The following is an 18,939-nucleotide window of genomic DNA, read 5'->3' on the forward strand; positions in this document are numbered from 1 at the left end:
ACCTTTGTGGCAACTTGCTGTCAGGGTGGCTTTACTAACAGCTGAATCTTTCACAGTCACCTCCCCTTTCCATAACTGTGTCCACAGTGTCACCGCTTCCCTTAGCCTCTGCCTGCCACGTTTCAGCCTATTAAATCTATCTTCGGTGTGATTTCCCCCCCCCCCCCCGAAGGAAACCAACTGGCCTTTGGTAAACGTATGCAGAACTTTTGGTGTCACCCCGATCCACACCACAGTGCAGCAAATGTGTCTTTCAGCTGCACTGAAACTGAAGCTATGTATAAGCTTCTTAAACTAATAATAAGGAGGGTGGACAGTGCCTGTAGTTTTCTAATGCAGGAAGTCAATAGCTGAAAGGCCTTTTCACCTTTTTTTTGGCTCTATAAATCTGGGAACAGCAATGCAATGGTGAATCTATCATGCCCGTTAAACGTTCAACCTGATTCTTTTACAGTGATAAACGCTGAATGCCACTTCTGAAACTTAGTATTTCCTGATATAAACTATCAACAGTGAAGAAGTCACCCACTTTTAATGGAGTTAAATTTACAGGCTTCTCTAGGTACTGAGATTTTAATTTTCTGTCTCTTTATTCTTCCCAGTGAATAGTTCTGTTTTTCCTGAATAAAACAAACCTCTCCTCTCTTGCATTATTATTCTAGCCAAAAGAATAATATTTACATATGCCTGGATAGAGTTTGTGATGGTAATTTATTTCAACATTCTTTCCTAATTGGAATAATATTTAAATTTTGGGAAAATTTATGAATAATTTCTAAACCCATTAAGGATTTCAGAAAGACAAGCATTACATTATCTCTAGACATCATCTGATCTCAGCCATATAGCAATAAACCACATTTCATAGAATATTCTCTAGCTTGTATTAACTGAGGTAGGCTTGTAGTTTCTGAAAGGCATTGTCCCTTCTAATGTTGAATAGAATTAGGTCATCATACAGAGATGCAAGCTTAGGACCTTATCCAACACTCATTGAATTCAGTGGAAAGACTCCCACTGATTTCAATGGGCTTTAGATCAGGCTTTTAGGGCTCAATCCTGCAAACACATAAGCATGTGTTTAACTTTTACTCATGTGAGCAGACATATGGAATTTGTATGGGAGTAAGGTTATTCACATACATATGTATTTGTAGAATCATTCTTCATGTATGATGTAGCCATGGGGGAGATTCAGGTGATAATTTCACAATATTGCAGTAGAGTAAGTATTGCTACAGTTAATATAACAGATTCAAAGTCTTCTTTCTCACCACCACAAGAATAACAAAACACATTTTCTATTTTGAAGGTTTAAAACAGACTTTTTTATTAAAAGTTTACAATAATTTATGTATTTTACAAATGAATAGAAAGTCTCTTGATATATATCATATGAATCACAATACAAAAATATGTGTAAAATTTTGTAGTTGATCAACATACAGTCCTCGTTTAGGCCTGTCAATTACCATTTCAGCACTGAACCAAACATTACATATTTAGGATATGGTTATTAAGAGATTACATTAGAGAACACAAATAACTCATGGCATGTTTGCCGTAGGAGGAAACATTTTATATAATTTATATTTTGCATAAATTTACAATAGACCTTTTTATAAAATGTACAATAAATAAATACATGGTTTAATACACATATTCACAATATGATTTCCTGAGTCTAAACTAAATCCATTACTGTGCTAAAACACACTACCAATTGTAAGGTTTTAATGGTAGCATTATAGATGCAAAGCAATTTGGCATCCATCCACCAAGAATGACTCTCAGGTATATTGTTTTTCTTAACTACAAGTGTTTGTGTTAACAAGCTGTGTAAGGCACTCAAGGATATACTGAAGGCTACAGATATTACTAGAGTTGAACACTTTAAATAACAGCCACAGTCCTTCAACAGCTTGAACAATAGTTATAGGCCTGAAATACACGAAATACAGTTGTCAACAAATTAAGCTGCAATTCAAATGGATTTTAGTTTAGACAATCAAAAACATTTGTGTTGCTATGCACATGCTGTCTAATCAATATAATTAGTGTTATCTAGACAGTGAACATTTATGACTACTTCAGTGTCTCTTCAGAATCTCTCCTATTCTGAGTCAATGCATTTACACATAATTTTCAAATTCTCATAGGTGAAACTTACCTATCATAATATATTAATAACCAATCTAATGTTATATTTATTTTTATCTGGCCCTCAGTCTTGTAATAATTTGAAAGTAACATGCAAGATTTCGGGTTTTCTAAGAAAACATGTAGAAATTATGGTTTAACTTGTTCAACCCTTACTCGCATTGGTGAAAACTTATTCACTGGAATAGCCCAACCAGACTTACTTGTGTGAATAGTAAGTGCTCACCAGTGTAAGTAATGGTTGTGCAAACTAGCCTTATCTTTTAATTTCTAAGTTTTTCATTTTTATATTAAATCTATATGAAAAAAACATTATTCCAAAAACCTAGATTTAGGCTAATGCCCCACCCTGTAATCCTATATTTTTAGGATCTGATTTTAAAAAGGTGCACAAGACCCATAAAAGAAAAAGATAGCAACAATCACAGGATCTGATACTGCTATCCTTACATAATGGCTTCAATGACACTGCAATTGGAGTAAAGTGTTATTCAACATAAGTTAGGTTGGTAGAATCAGGCCCAAAATGATTTAAAGTTGATAGTGAAATAAAATCTGTGTTTAAAATATGTAGCACATATATGTGAATGCAACATCTGTGTAAAAGAAATATTTTTAAAACATTCATTGAGCCATTTTTTCTTTTCTATGTACATAACATTTTTTTACATATAAACATTACATCTCCATAAGTATCATCACTTATTTACATGTGATTTTAAAGTGGGGTTTAAGAATATTTCATTTGGGGATGGGGAGAAGGGGAACTGAATTCTAGACATATATATACACAACATGCAAAAACGTGGCCCAAGTAAACAAAAAATAAATGTATTCAAGCTAGTTTCAGATACGCCTGCCTTTACATTCTAAACTCCTAACCATTGCATCTAATATTACCATGCATATCCACACCAGTAGCAGCATTTGAATTCCTAAGCTCACCTGGAACATTAGGTCTGTATAGTCAGGCATTTAATTTAAGGCATTTTTATAGATGCCTGCATAGTACATTCCATTAAACTTTAATCCAACAATTTCTTATTTAGAGTTCAGTAACATCTCAGATAGAAAGTGGTTATATTATTATGTGTAATTCTAAGTAAATAAAATATTTAAAGACAACATATGTTTAAGTAGAATTAAACTGTACATTTAGGATTAAACAATGTTGCAAGCATGAAATGAAAAAGTCAAAATTAAATCAGCTATACAAATCCCAATGTTGGCATCTGTATCTTATCCAACTGGAATTAGTTGAAATACTTCTATCATATGGTCATATTTTCATATCAAAACTCACACTTCTTGATTTAAAAGGTCTTGACACACTAACAAATTGCAAATATAACATTTTGATGAGAAACACATTTCCTCATCTTTCTTTGTCATTTCCCTTTCTTTTTGTGTGGTTGCTTACAATACATGTATCCAGTACACTTTGAAACATATACACTAGATGTGCCAGCTTTTGGAGGACTTTCTAGAATTTAAATTCTGAAGATTTTCTTCTTAGCTTCATTTATAAAATAAATGTATGAAAGCAGTGCAGAACAAAACAAACACAAGTATTTACTACAAAAGAGATTGCTCTTTCCAGCATGTAATGATAGTCCAAACTGTTTGGGTATTTCTATTTCATGAGATTTAGTAGGTTGTATTAGATAGCTATCAATTAAAACCAGTTAGAATTGGCTGCATCCATTTGCTGTTTTCTCACTGGAAGAAAATTGAAAGATAATGTAATGTAAAATTTTGAAGCTATATTGTGGACTTCATGCAGTATACAATCAATTTTTTTATTCACAAAAGTAATTAACAAAAGAACTAAAGCAAAAGAAAATATTAAAGTGACTGTAAAAATGTCATCCTTTACTTGACAGATGTAGTACCTGTTTTTATGTGGAGACCTATAAACTTGCTGTTGCAACAAAAATAAGTTTTTACTACTTTAAATCTGTCAGCACTGGAAAACCAGTAAACTATGGAAGAATTAATTAGATTCTTCTCTGGTTTGTGCTTCATCAAAGGAAAGGTTAACTAAGTTCCAATTATCAACCCAAATTGTGCCTTGACATTACATCTGTGCAGTCCCATTTAAAACAACGTAAAGATGTTTAAAAAATGTCCATCAGATTGCATAGGTGGAACCTAGGGCAGATTTGCGACCTGGAGCCCTGTCTATTACTGTAGATGATGTACAAGCCAGAAAGAACATAATTCAGCTACCAGTTTGAGTCTGATGGTCTAGCATCAAGAAAAAAGTCTTCTATACTAAGCAAATTTTAATGTGGAAATCACTGTTTTATTCTGCAAACACTTATGCATGCGCTTAACTGTACACATCATAATACCATTAACTTCAATGGGCTTACTCACACTGTGTAAAATTAAGCATGTGCATAAGTGTTTGCAAAATCAGAGCTTAAGACACAATAATCATGAAGCCCACAATGTCACAGAATCACCTTCCAGACTTTGAAGCAAAAGTCATTAAATAACACCATTGTGGAAGCAAAGATACAACCTCATATTACATCAAAAATATATCGCATTTTTTAACTTGAAAAACTCTTCTGGAATCTTCTGATCACAGGAAACAAGTGGAATAAAAACAGAGCATGAATACAGAAGGTCCAAATTTTTCCCCCCACAGAAATTTTAAACAAAAATGAAAAATGTTTAGTCTTTCATTGAACTTTTCCATGGGAAATTTCAAGTTTTCAGCAAAAAAATCAAAACGGAAAGATTTTGTTTGAAAGTGGGAGTGGGAGTACCTCATGGGAATTGTTGTTTACTTCTCATCTAGCCATCCTTCTCTATGGGCCATGATCCCCAGCTGAACTATATCTTCCATAATGTACCACAGTTTCCCATTTTTGTGGGGGGAAACTGTGCAACATGGCATCCCTAGTATTGAATGAACAGTAACTCTAAAGTCACCCCAAGGCAATGTCTGTAAAAGACATTTTTCTGACTAAAATTATCCACCATTTCAAGCTCTGGTTCAGTTTACAGTTTTGCAGTCATCTGCATGAACGTCGTATCTTGTAGACCTGCTCTGAGAAGGGTAAGCTGACATGATGGCAAAAATGTTACTGGCTACCTGGAGTCCTGTCTGTACTAACATTCTCATTGGCAACAACAATGGACAAATGTGGACAAAAAAGGCTAGTGTAGACCACCAACACTTGAGTTCTTTCCTCCAAGCGCATGAGTACTGCAGCATAGTGGTTCTGAACTTTTCCATGCCAGGACCACTTTTTCCATACTGAGACTGCCTTCCCACATAGCCAGGATCTTGCAGGGAAGCCCCTGCTATTTATCAATATAGGAAGGGCAAGGGTGCTCAGAGTCCCTGACACCTATCTGCAGCCACTTTAAAGGTCATGACTACCAGGTTGAGAATCTATGTAATAGCACATTGGATGTGCAGAATGGGTAAATTCAATTCGAACATACTTCCTTTACTTTCTTTTAACCTTTTCAAATGTTGACAAGTGCAATCCAGGGACTGGCAGTTGCAAAAGTGTAGTGGAATTTTCATGAAAAGTAAGAGAAAACATGGTGCGATATAAAAATGGAAAATATGATGACGTAAGATAAAGACCCAGGAGAAGGAGCCAATTATTGTTGAGAAAGAGATCAACCCTATGTTGAATGGATGGCTGTCAGAATACCATTTGGAGAAAGGGATGGAATGGTAATGTAAACCAAATCTCAGATGGCTTAGATAAATTGAGGAGGATGAAGTGTCAAACATATGGCTTATTTAAACCTTCCAAAATTTCAGAATTTGAGATAGGATAACTTTTTAATGTACAGTAGCTCCTATGATGTAGAACCACTAGTGATATATAAATATAACTACACATTTGCTATTGTACAGGTCACAATGTAACTAGACATTGAGACCATCCAGTGGCTGCTTCGTGGAGGATATGTTTTCTTCCACCCATCAAGTTCATGCTAAACCACGGAAAAATACATCCTTGCATCCTAAATAAAAAAAGCCATCACCAAGCATGAACACATTCAAAAATACTCAAAAAAATATTTAGTGTATCATTCCTTGAAAAAGCAAACATTGCTGAGCAATCATATCAGCCTAAAAGGCTGTTAACCATGTCAAACATTGTGTATGACACTTTCCTGTCTCAAATATTATATGTTGTTTCCTGAATCTGGCACCTTTGATGGTATGGTTAAGACAATGAGAGCTGGAGGAACTAGACATCTGACTGATTGCAATGATGATCCACCGTTAGGTCATTTTATAGCGTGTTTGGTTAGGGTTCTTTGTTTCAGTTACCCATTGGATGTTAGAATAATAAAGCTTGTAAGTTGATGAAACAACATTGTATAAGTGGATTACACGCAAGTCTTCTTTCTCTTGTATACATTTTATGCTATATATGTGTTGCTTAGGCCTCATATCCATCTCTGTCTTTGATACAAGCTGTGTGATGCTTTGGGAGATGTCATGAGTGGTCAGCTTAGAGATCACACAGGTAAAGGGTAAAGCATTGTGAGTGGGGTGAATATTTCCTTAGAGATGTCTCCGTGGCGCAACTGGCTGAACTTCCTAACAGTATATGGGAGCTAGATGGCCCTCTATCAGAGACTAAAGGAGCAAATAACTCACTGAGATGAACCTAGCAGAATTTTCTAGAACTCATCTCCACTAGTGGAGAGGGTTTGTGACATTGCAGATCTGGAATGGAGCAGAGGCTTCCTAACCCTGTGGTTCAAGGCCATTTGTGGGGAAGTGATGCATGGATGCATCCCCGATGCATAGATTTAGGAGATGTCCTGCATGAATGGATGATGGTCTACATTTTTGTTCCAATAATAAGAGCCATTTGCTGAGTCATCTTATGGCTACTCAGTAGAAGATGCCAAAGAGATGCCACAGCATTAACTCTCACTGAAATTTTCACATGGAGTTAATGGGCTGTGCAAAGAACTGTATCATGGAGAGGGCCACTGAAGCAATAATCCTGCAGAGTTCAGTTGAGGACTATCCATGGGACCCTGGAAGTGAAAGGAAAGGTGCAACAGAAGTGACACTCCACCTTTGCAGGAACACAGTAAATGCATTCAGATAGGGCTCCCTCAAGAAACATGCTTCATCCCCCTTTCCTTTAAAGTGCCCTATTACATGATTAATATTCTGTATCTGGAAGTTTAAAGTTAGCCATGACACAGATGAGAAAAGGAGGGGAAAACAGTTGTACTGAGGTAATAGAGAGCTATGTTTGTGGCAGGAACATAAAGACTGAAATCTGTTTTACTTGCATCCCCATACACAAGAAAATTCAAGAGGTAGGGCAGACTTAGCCAGAGGAAGCAAGCAACTTTAAACTATAAAATTATGCACAACTGTGGCCCAGATATGGGCCAGGCTAGTGGTTAAACTCTGAGCATGTACAGGAAGAATGCAGGTTGAGTAACTCCTCCATAGCCCACCTGCAATATCCAGATCATAGAGGCAAGCAAAGAAATGAGATCCACTGCTCTGCTCACGTACATGAATCTGTTGGCAATGAGATTTGCCCACAAATCTCCCTGGTAGAGATTTCACCCTTAGATGGTCTGCAGATATGAAATTAAGCTATCTGGGAAAAGAGCTGTTTTTCCAGGAGTAGAGAAGGAGACGAAATCAGGGATTTTAGAAAGCACTGAGTCTCAGCCTAACTGCTCCCAATGAAATCAATGGTAAAACTTCCATGTACTTAGAGCTCAGCCAAGTTGCTTTTGAACATTCCACCCTGAAGTTCTATGCCATGTATTTTAATAGTTTCAGTGAGAAAGTTTATCTTCAAGAATATTTTTGTTTTTTAATAGTTTGTCTTACAACTTTTATTTTTTATAATTTCAGATTGCTAGTATTTGAAAATTTTATTGTCCTCAAAATTATGCTAGGTGCTTCGCAGAAGATCTGTAATGACACAGCTCCTGGCTCTGCAATCTAAACTCAAGATGAGACATGACAGAAGTTGACCAATGGTAGAAAGTAGATGTGGTGCAGGAAGTTAAGGGTTGTAGCTATATGATAATACAGTAATTCAGTTTAGGTAGGGGCCCTTCTTGGAGATTCAGTATTTCTTTATTATAGATACAAATTATTTATATATATACATTCACAGAGGTGTGTGATAGAGAAGATAAAGAAGCAATTAATATAAATTCACAGTGCTGTAGGGATCACAGAAGAGAGAAGATTTTGAGAGGGATTTAACTGAGGAGACAGTGGTAACTTGGTGGCCAAAGTAGGGAGTGGGGCTCCAACTGTAATGGATGGCATGGAAAAACACACTGAGAGATTGGTATTAAAAACAAATACAGCTGGCATCAAGGCTAACATACTTTTGGAGCAGAAGGGGTAGGAGGGTGACATGCTATGGGAAATTACATCTGCACATTCGTTTCCTTTCTGTTAATACCATTTTTGGCAACAAAGCATGGGGTATGATTAAGGATGTGGTGTAAAACAGATCCTTTCCTTAGGTTTGCCAATGCATTTTGTGACTGATGTTTAATTTGTTTGATTGTAAGCTACTCAGGGCGGGGATCATGTCTTGTACAATAACAAGCACAATATTCAGGATTAACACATAATAAGTAAGCTTCAGATTTGGATTTCAGTGAAGCTAGTACTCAACATGAGTGAGAGAGGCTGAACTGAGACCTAAATAAATGAATAATAATAAAATGCAACAGAAAATTGTGAAATATTTGTGAGTGCTGTAGAGGCTAAACAACTATATACATTAGAAACTATATATTAAACTTGAAAAAATAAAGATATTGCAAATTGATTGAACCGTAATCATATTTTGGTGAACAATGACAGATATATGACTACGTCCATAGTAGTTACTATGACCCCCGCTATGATTGCTGGGATCTCAGTAACTGTACCTATTTTGAAAGTACAGTCAGTGAGCACTATCTCAATTATTGGCTGGCACCTGTACCATGAAAAAAGCAGTAGTATCGGTGTCATGTTGACTTCCAGTCACTCCATGGCCTAAAGGAGATGGAATTCTTGTAGTCTGGTGTGGCACCAGGAATTATTATGGTTGTGTATTAGATCAGGAGATGGTGAGCTTTATCTGCTCTTCCAGCATGTTTTAAAGGCTTTCATTCTTTAAGTTCTATGAATTGTAAGGGTTGGTTTTTGGGGGGTTTCTTTTATTGGTCAGTTTCAGGTAAGACATTAAAATTGAAAACTTTCTGTGATAGGTCAGTTAGAGCAGGCAGTAACTCTGCACCCCAAGGTGAAGTTTAAACACATTTGTGATATGATTTATTTTAAAACAAAAACAATTGTGAAAAATGTCCTGACCTTTTAAAGGCCAAACATGAATACAACACAGCTTCTCTCACCAAAGGCCAGGAAAGGTACAAGGCATGGTTTGCTTAACCGAGACAAATATATATGTGTGGTTAAGTTCAGCAAAGCTCCAGAGAGAAAGAGGAATTCCCCCTCTCCCCAGCCAATTTTCCATTCCTCCTTATAAAGATCCTTCCTCCAGGACTCTCACCGGCAGACTAAATCCCCAGCTCCCCACACCTGCCCGAGTCCTGCTATCCTGCAGCCATTGTAGGCCATTTCATTTCTGTAGAGGGAAAGGGTAACTAACCCATTCCTAGGCAGTCTCTGGACAGGATTTATATAGCATATGATGTGGTAAAAAAACAAAAAGAAAAATAAGCAATCCCTAAAAAGATACAGAACTCAGAGAAATACAAAATTATTAAAGGTGGCTATTAATCATCACTTTCCTATCTAAACTAATGGCACTCTAATCCAAACACCACCATGCAACTTAGAGCAGTGGTTTTCAAACTGCGGGTTGCGACCCAATACTGGGTGGCAGAATGTAAGGCACTGGGTCATGGCAGCTCCAGTCAACACCGCCGACCAGGCTGTTAAAAGTCTCATCGGTGGTGCTGCCCAGCTAAGACAGCTTGTTCCTACCTGTTCTGACACTTCGCTGTGCCCCAGAACAGCCAGCAGCAGGTTCAGCTACTAGGCGGGGGGAGTGCCATGGGGCTCTGCGCACTGCCCCCACCCTGAGCACCAGCTCCACCTTCCCATTGGCCGGAAACCAGTCAATGGGAGCTTGCGGGGGTGGTGCCTGCAGGCGAGAGCCACGCGGAGCCGCTTGCGCACCTCTGCCTAGGAGCCGGACCTGCTGTTGGCTGCTTCTGGGGCACAGCGCTGTCGGTGGTGCCAGGACAGGCAGGATGCCTGCCTTAGCACTCTGCTGCGCCACTGACTGGAGCTGCCTGAGGTAACCCCACGCCCGATCCCCGAAACCCCCTGCCCCAGCCCTGAGCCCCTCCTCAAACCCAGAGCCCCTTCTTGCACCCCAAACTGCTCATCCCTGGCCCCATCCCAGCACCTGCACTCCCAGCTCAGAGCCCTGACCCACTCCCGCAACCCAACTCCCTGCCTTAGCCCAGAACCCCCTCCCATACCCTGAACCCCTCATTCCCGGCCCCACCCTGCAGCCCTCATCCCCACACTCCAATCCTCTGCCCCGGCCCTGAGACCCTCCCACACCCCAAACCCCTCATCCCCAGCTCCATTGGGTTGCAGGCATCAACAAGTTTCTTCAACTGGGTCATCAGAAAAAAAGTTTGAAAATTACTGACTTAGAGGACCTAATAACAAAGAGAAGTGGGCAGCACTAGAGGTGGAGTCAAGATAACGGACGTAATTCTACATAAAGCCAAATGATATAATTAACTGTGTCCACTGAGGACCATGTCCATATCAATTGAAGTGTCATTCTTTAGCTGTTTTGTGCTAACTTTTCTATGGAAGTGGCTAGAGGATTTTTTGTTTATTCATTTTAAATGTTATTGTTTTCATCCCCGCCCAATTCAAAAACAGTGAAGGGATTTTTCCTAAAATTTAATAAACACACAAAAAATCACCTTCCAAGCATGGGAAAATTCAACTGAAGAGGTGATTTCTCAGAAGGTTATAAACATACAAAAAAAGAATGTATCATGGAAACTTTTTCAAAAATTAGGATAGTAGCAGAACAATGGCAACTCTGTACATGAGCTCTTGTTATTGGTGACTCATTATGATATCATTTAAAAATCAACCTTAAAATGGGAGTGATCAAAGATTATGGATAATAATTCACATTGAAAATGAACAATTGATTTAAATCAGTCATTTATCATATTACTGCATATCCCACTACCAATACTGTAATTCAACGGCATATATAGGATAGCTAAAGGGATTTACTAGCAGTTTGCTTAAACACATCTCCCTGAGCTGAAAATCACATTTCACATGATCATACCTTTAGTATTCTTCTAGTAGGAGGATAATGGTTAATGGATAAGACCATTCCCAATTGACATTTAGCAGACGGTCCATCTGTCCTTACTGCCAACATTGAACCAGGCATTAGTAGCATAACCACCATATGGCTTAGAGAAACAGACACTGTTAGCACTGCAAGTGGGTTGTTTTATTATTCTTTGGGGACAATAGGATGAAGTTTATATTGAAGAATGTAATGTCATTAAAACTTACATTGAACAGCTGAATGAATGCTTTCCAGTACTTTATTCTGCTTCTTTAGATTGAGTTTAAAAATATAATTTTCATTTGGTTAGTTTTTCAAAGAAAGAGGTGATTTGCACCAACTCAATTGTGTGATGCTGTTATCCTAGGCTAACAAAGAAAGTTAAAGAAAGGTAAAAACAAGTAATAGGAATGCTAGGTGAATGCAATGTTGGAAACAGTGGGAATAAGCAATCACAGGGTAGTTTATTGATGGGAATTACAACTGCAAAATAATGTCTTCTTCTCTCTGATCTAAGTGGAAGGTACGAGACAGCTTCCAGAAACAGACGAACTTTTCTCAGGGGAGGAAGAAAAAAAAATACAGAATGAAGTCAGGTTGATGTCCCAACAGATAATTAAGAAACTGCTGTCATCAGCTGACTAAAATAAAAAACAAAAAACAAATCCCCTCAGTGTCTAGACAGGATCTATCCTTGAAATAAGAAAGAAGTGTGCAAAGCCATAAGATAAACTCTTTCAGATATACTGAAAACCTCACTGGAGACAGGGCAGGTGGGAAGGGCTTATTGAATTAGTATGAAATTCACGTGAAGAAGAGTTCTAGAGGACTATGAATCTGGAGTGCAAGTATGAAAAATACATCACGGTGAGAATAAAGTTACAACTAGAATATTTGATTTAATTATAGTTAGTATGGATTCACATTAAGGCATCACAAAGTAAGAAAAATATCTTGAAGAAATAACTAAGAGATAACCAGGTGAAATCCATGTATGGACTTAATTTAGCTGGATAGCTGGATAACATCTGATATACTGCCATACCAAATATTACTCTATCTGGTGAGTTAGCGAGGGAGTGAACTACTTAAAAGGCTAGACACCCCAAAACAAACCCAGTATCATAACTGGCATTAACTGGCAATCTTGACAACAGTCTCAGCAAAGAGACGAAGGATGAAATAAGAACAGAGGCTGAACAACCCTTTAACAGCTGGAGGTAGTCTATCTGGAACTGGACTGAGGTATACTTCTGGACAGTGAGCATAAATAAGTGACTTCTGGCTCCAGAACCTGTCAATCTAATACTTTTCATGAGCTAAATTCACTAAAATACTGTTTCAAACCCAATGTCACATGACATAACAGCTATTGTGTAGGACTGGAAGAGACTACACAGAATTCATGGCTCCTTTCACCATAAACGTTTGTTCCTATGGCTACCGCTTGGCCTCACATTTGGTATTACCCAGTGTAGCTTTCTTTGGCTTTGCTCATGAAATGTCTTTGAAATAAAAATGCTAATACTGAAAGTCTGAGAAAAGACCCTCAGTTGTATAGCAACTACTAATCAATTCCACTGTTAATCACTGACTATAAAATATTCATCACAATGGTTGCTGTGAATTAGGTAATTCTAACAATGTGATATTGAGCCCAAGCAGGGTTCATCCTTCCTGAGAGAAAAGCAGGACAGTACGAAGATTATACGAGTATAAAACATAAAAAGAGATGGAACCAGTAGCTTATCCATAGATATTGAAGAGGCAATCAATCAATGAAAGGGGGATTATTTATTATATACAATGTGAAACTATGGCTTCAGAGAAATATTATAGAAATAATACAAACACCATGGTTTCAATTCTATTCCCTTTGTAGTTTCAATTCTACTCCCTAACTAGGGCTTTTGCTGTTGACTTCAATAGAAAAAGCCTCAGGTCCTATCTTCCCAATCTTCAATCCTGGCAAGAATGAAGACACTGAATTCCATTAAAAAGGAAAACCCTCTTAGTTGCCCTATCACTAGCAACTTATAGAGTGTCATTGAGAATCAAAAAGTGAAAGGAGTCAATTTATAGCATGTAAAATTCACATTTTATCACATGTAGATAAGCTATTGTTCATTTTACATATGGGAGGAGTCATCAACAACATGAGAAGAGGAAGAATTATGTGGGGAGAGGAATATGGAGGTAGTTTTGGAATTGATTTTTTTCCAAAAAAGAAAAACCAACAGTGGTTGCTTATTCAAAATAAGCCCTGCCAAAGTTTAAATATATGACAGTGGAGATGGCTGGCCAGCTCCTTGGCTAGTGTAAATTGGCATTACTCCATTTGCTTAAATGAAGCTATGTATGTCCATTTACACCACCTGAAAATCTGGCCACATAGTTGTGTGTTTTAAAGCTTGTAGAAGCTATGACTGCAGCCCATCCACAGGAAGAATTTCCCTTATCCTCTTTTTGAGGCTTTGCTATAACTAGTATCTGTCTATTTGAGCCTTCTGAGCACTAGAAGACTATTCACCTGCTTAAAGTTAAGCTCATAATTAAATGCTTTGCTGGATTGGTGCCCAATTAAACAAAACAAAGCTATAGAAAATTAAGAAACTGCCATGGGCCATCATCCTGTTCAGGTCTAAAACACAACTGATTACTAAAGGCAAATATTTTTCAGATTTAAGAACTCTGAGCTACATTCCCTCCCTTGATGTACATGACCTGATGAAATTAGTGCCTGTGCATGCATTCTCAAAAGCAGAATTTGCTTCACTTTTTCTTTTTGATTAAAAACTTTAATTTGCACATTACTTAATGTTATGGCGAAATAAGGGGCCAAACAAGGTGATGTAAATGGGCCTAGCTATTGGGGATTTGGTCTAAGATTTTTCAAGCGAAAATAAAGTTTTCACACCTTTATAAACAGTAATGGGTAGAGAACTTTCTGCATCACAGGCATACTAGCTAGACCTCAGAAAATCTAGGGAGAGGAACTGAGGAACTGCCAGACTATTAATGGATATTCTACAGAGGGCACCTATAGTCAGGGGAAAAAAATATTCCTCTGATACTTACACAAAAGGATGTATTGGATAGCTCTGATGTCAGAGAGGTTTAACTATATTCCAAGTTTGAAATATAGCTAATGGCATCATCGAAAAAATATATAGGTCATTGGCAATAGAACTTCTTTGAGATAGGAATGGGCTGTTCCAAAAGCAAGCCATTTTCAGGGAGATATTTTTTACAATAGAAAACTATTTGGGCTGTGTTGTAGCCCCATCGCTTCATGAGTTCACCATCTAGAGAGGTTTTTTCACTAACTTTTGGTCATATCCGTTAAGGGGTAGATTGACCTTCAGAACTCAGCCCCAAGCACAGGGTGGGGTGTACCTGTGTCACCTCAGGAGGAGATCTGGAGCTTCTCCTATTTCCTGTTGCTCTTGGAGGGGAGGTGAAGGCACTTAGTAGGTTACTACAACCCCTTCTGTGGTGCAACTTACTTCCTCCTGCCAGCTTTGCTGGATGACACATGGGAAGTAGAGCCATAGACCCACTTGCTCCCCACTCACTCATGGGCAGCGGGGATGAGTATTGGACACATCGCTCTTGCTCTTCCCCTTGGACTCCAGCCACAGTTGGAGAAAATCTTACATGGACATGCAGTGAGTAAGGTTCATGGCCTTACTCCCTTGCACTGCTATGTAGGACCAGGGCACAATCTTGTTCTAAATATTGCACATTTAAACTAACATAAGTATATGCTTATAGTAGCAGGGGCCAGATATGATACGGCTGCAGAGAGTCTTGTATATTTTGGCCAATACTGCACTAAAGTAAATAAATGAATAACTAAGCCAGAGTTGTGTATCTCCTAAATAGTGTCTGTTAATATTTACTCAAATAAGGTGTTTAGGATGAAATTTTCAAAAGCATCTACACTTGGCCTAACTGCTCTCCTTAAAGACAATGATGAAACTTTCAATAATTTCAGTGGGTGCAAAATTAGTCCAATGATGAGCACTTTTGAATTTATTTAGTTTATAGCAAAAATGGATAGACCAAAATATACCACATCAAACCAAACCAACTCTGTAGGTACTGAAAATGATTTTGTCATGAAAATTTCTGCAGATTGACATATGTGGAGATTGCTAATTCCCAAAACAAAAATAGTTTCAAAAAGCAGGTAAGGATGCTGTGTGATAATATCAGTTACAAAATCCAAACAGCTAAGAGCAAGGCAATCAGTAATTAAGCACATAATAGATCTTATGTTACGCACATAATGAACTAACATCATTATTCTCAAATATAAAGAAATGTATCATCACAACACAGCTGTCTTAAATCTCCATTGAATTGGTGTTTGGAGTGTATCTTTGTTATATTGACTTTGAAAATATTTAAATATTTTCTTTTAAGGGATACTGTTACATGAAAAATATCACAGAATATGTTTATCAATGAATAGGGGTTTTTGGTAAATTACTTATAATTGTTGCTGCTTGAAAATATTTTTATATTTCTTTCAATAGGAAAATACTATTACATTATCAATTAATCTTGTAAATACTTTCACACATGGCTAGTCACACTAAAGTCAATGGGACTACTTGTGCATAAAAGTTTACCATTCACATGCATAAGTACCTGTAGGACCAGAGTTTAAATGTCAAATCCAAGCTCCCAACCGCATTGAAGTCAATCTATTTTTCTCATATATAGCTAGCACACCAGCTTTTAAAGGCGATTTAATACTAATGGAGTGCCATCAAATTCAATAGGGCTCTACATGGGGACAAGATTCTGCCACTCACATTAGATTGCAGAATCGGGGCTATAGAGCTTTATAATGAAAGCCGCTTGCCTCTCTGTAATCCGCAGATGAGATACTGACCCAGATGACAGGGCAGTTCTGTCTCCAGGTTCAATCACTGTGCACTTTGCTGAAATTACTAACAAGGATGATGATGAAAATATCTCCTTTTTGATTATTGTCATTCAGTCATCCTTAAGGCTTTATACCATAAATGGACCCATGTATAAACGAAGACAATAAATTTCAACTCCTTTGGGTTTCTGAAATGAGCAACACCATCAGGAAAAGTGCAGCTTCAAAATGACATAGGACCTTGTGGCATCGTTAGGCCTACCTGCCTCTTTTTAATAGTGTCTTGAGAAAATCTAATGCAGACATGCTATAAAAATGCTTTCGGTAAGATGACGTAATGCTGATTCATTGATGCTCATTAGTAGCATTTTTAACAGCTATTTTTGTTCTATTAACATTGATTTAAAAAAATAGTTAAAATATTTCCATAATTAACACTGCATATCATGTTTTTTAAAAAAAGAGAGCATGTAACATTTTCTTTTAAAGAATATTTTTAGCAGTCATATTACTCATAATTCTGTCTTGCAGTGATGCAAGATGGAACAGAAAAAAGAATTGTGGCTAAAACTGTTTGAGGATGCATGCATCATCAAAACAGCAGCAATATGACGATATGGTTTTGGTTTGTTATGCTTGTACCAGAGCATGATTCATTGGATCTGCTCATCTTCAGCATGTTTCATTCCAAGAATAACGGCTAATTCTGTACTGAGACAGAGCAATTTTGCACCTTAGAAAACACTGGCCCAAATTCATCCCTCCTGTAACTCCCCTGAAGTCAGTGGTATTATATCAAGGGTAAATCTGGACTACTGTGTATGTTTAATAGGAATACTCGGAAAGTCTGTGTCAACCCACAGTCACGGTTAACAACCCTAAAGTAGGGTTATGGTGAGAAAAGAAACTGGAACTTTCAGCAATCATTATAATCACTTTGCTAATTACGCCTGGGTTTTTTTTCCCTCCTTTGCCGTCAGTCTGAGTCTGATGTGGCTCCTTGTTGAGCTGGACCCTCATGGCTAGAAGTCATATTTGCAGTTCAAAGAAGGAGATGGCTCAATTTCAGGCAGCCAGCTGATACCTAGCAGGCTTGTGACTTACTAGATGTTATGAAGTCCCACACAAACACAAACTGGTCAAGGATCCCACCCACTCAAACTGGGGAATCCATGGCTATGGGCTTTATGAATACTCAAGAAGTGGCCATCAGGGCAGAATAAGAGTAACTCAGCATTTCTAGGGGAAAAAATCAGTGGCAAGGTCTTTCTATTCAGCCTGGTTTATCTTTCACTTTCCATTTTCTCATCCGCTACTCACCTTCAGCCTTCTTCCATATTTTGCTCAATTTTAAGACAATTCCCTACTACCCCAGGTATTGGACTCAAATATTCATTTAATTTTGCTGAGACATTTCACAGTATCCCAGATGCGATTACCCCATAACCAGAGTCTTTACAAATTAATTATTGATTCCTATTACATTCCTCTTTCTTCTTAAATGCAGCATGGTGGCTATACCAGAGCCCCTGTACTAGACCTGATTCAGGAAAGAATTCCTATTCAGTGCAGGACACAACATGTGATTAACTTTAAGTACATGGTTAAGTCTCATTGAAGTCAATAGGATGTAAGCAGGTAGCTGAAGTTAAGGACATGCTTAAGTGCTGTCCTGAATTGGTGCCCAATAGCCCAATGTAAAGATAGGCTGCTTCAAAATTCCATGGTGATGGATCAATTGCAATACTCCACATATGGACGGCAAAAATGATAGATGGAAGCTTATTATACAATATTTTTAAAACAAAATTAATAACCAACACAATATTTTTGAACATTTTTGTGTGTGCTGATTGTTTTGATGTGGTGAGTCCTTATAAAGGGGGCTTCATTCCTTTTTGGAATGAAATCAGTTTGGAATGGGTTACAGATTTTTTAGAAGAAAAAAATTCTGCTAGGAAACAAAGATATTGGCTTTGTAACAATATAAGTGGTATTTGGGAAAGGTAATGGTGTTGTGTATAGAAAGCAATTTATGATGTTATTTCACTGTTTATTGTATATTTCTGGTAATTTGTAGAATACATTATGTTAGTCTGTTTCCTCAGCAAAGAAAAAGTAGTTTAAATGTTTAGCTCTTACAATTATTGAGGTTGTGGGGCTTTTATGAGTCTCTAAAGCCAATTCTTAACTTCTCTGCTCTACAGAAACATCCATTTTTAATGTATGTGCAATATCTACATGGCTAGAACCCATTACGTAGCACACATGGTTGCCTATTCTGCCCCAATCCAAAGGGCACTCAAGTCTAACTGCACAGAGTTTTGACAGATAGAACAAAATGAATGTTAAATTTTGACATGCTGAAAATTGGGAATCACATTATGGAAACTTTGTGAAAACTCTGGCTAAGGAATCCCCGAGGCCAAGCCTGCTTAGCTATGTAGCACTGGACCAGTGTAAAAAGTTTGATTTCTGGTATATTTCATGAAGGGCCCAACTTTCAAAATTAACTTTCTGAAGAGCACAATGAGCCCT

General features: G+C 37.7%; 1 protein-coding gene across 1 annotated transcript in view; it reads right to left on the reverse strand.

Annotated features, from left to right (window-relative positions):
- Positions 1-2,088: 2,088 nt before the first annotated feature.
- The window catches only part of JAKMIP3 (Janus kinase and microtubule interacting protein 3), a 178,615-nt gene continuing 161,764 nt past the window's right edge, over positions 2,089-18,939 (reverse strand). Inside the window, exon 23 of the mRNA XM_048857711.2 lies at positions 2,089-3,879. The gene's annotated coding sequence lies outside the window, so the exon portion shown is untranslated. The remainder of the gene's footprint in view (positions 3,880-18,939) is intronic.

Source organism: Caretta caretta, chromosome 7 (assembly GCF_965140235.1).
Source record: "Caretta caretta isolate rCarCar2 chromosome 7, rCarCar1.hap1, whole genome shotgun sequence".
NCBI lineage: Eukaryota > Metazoa > Chordata > Testudines > Cheloniidae > Caretta > Caretta caretta.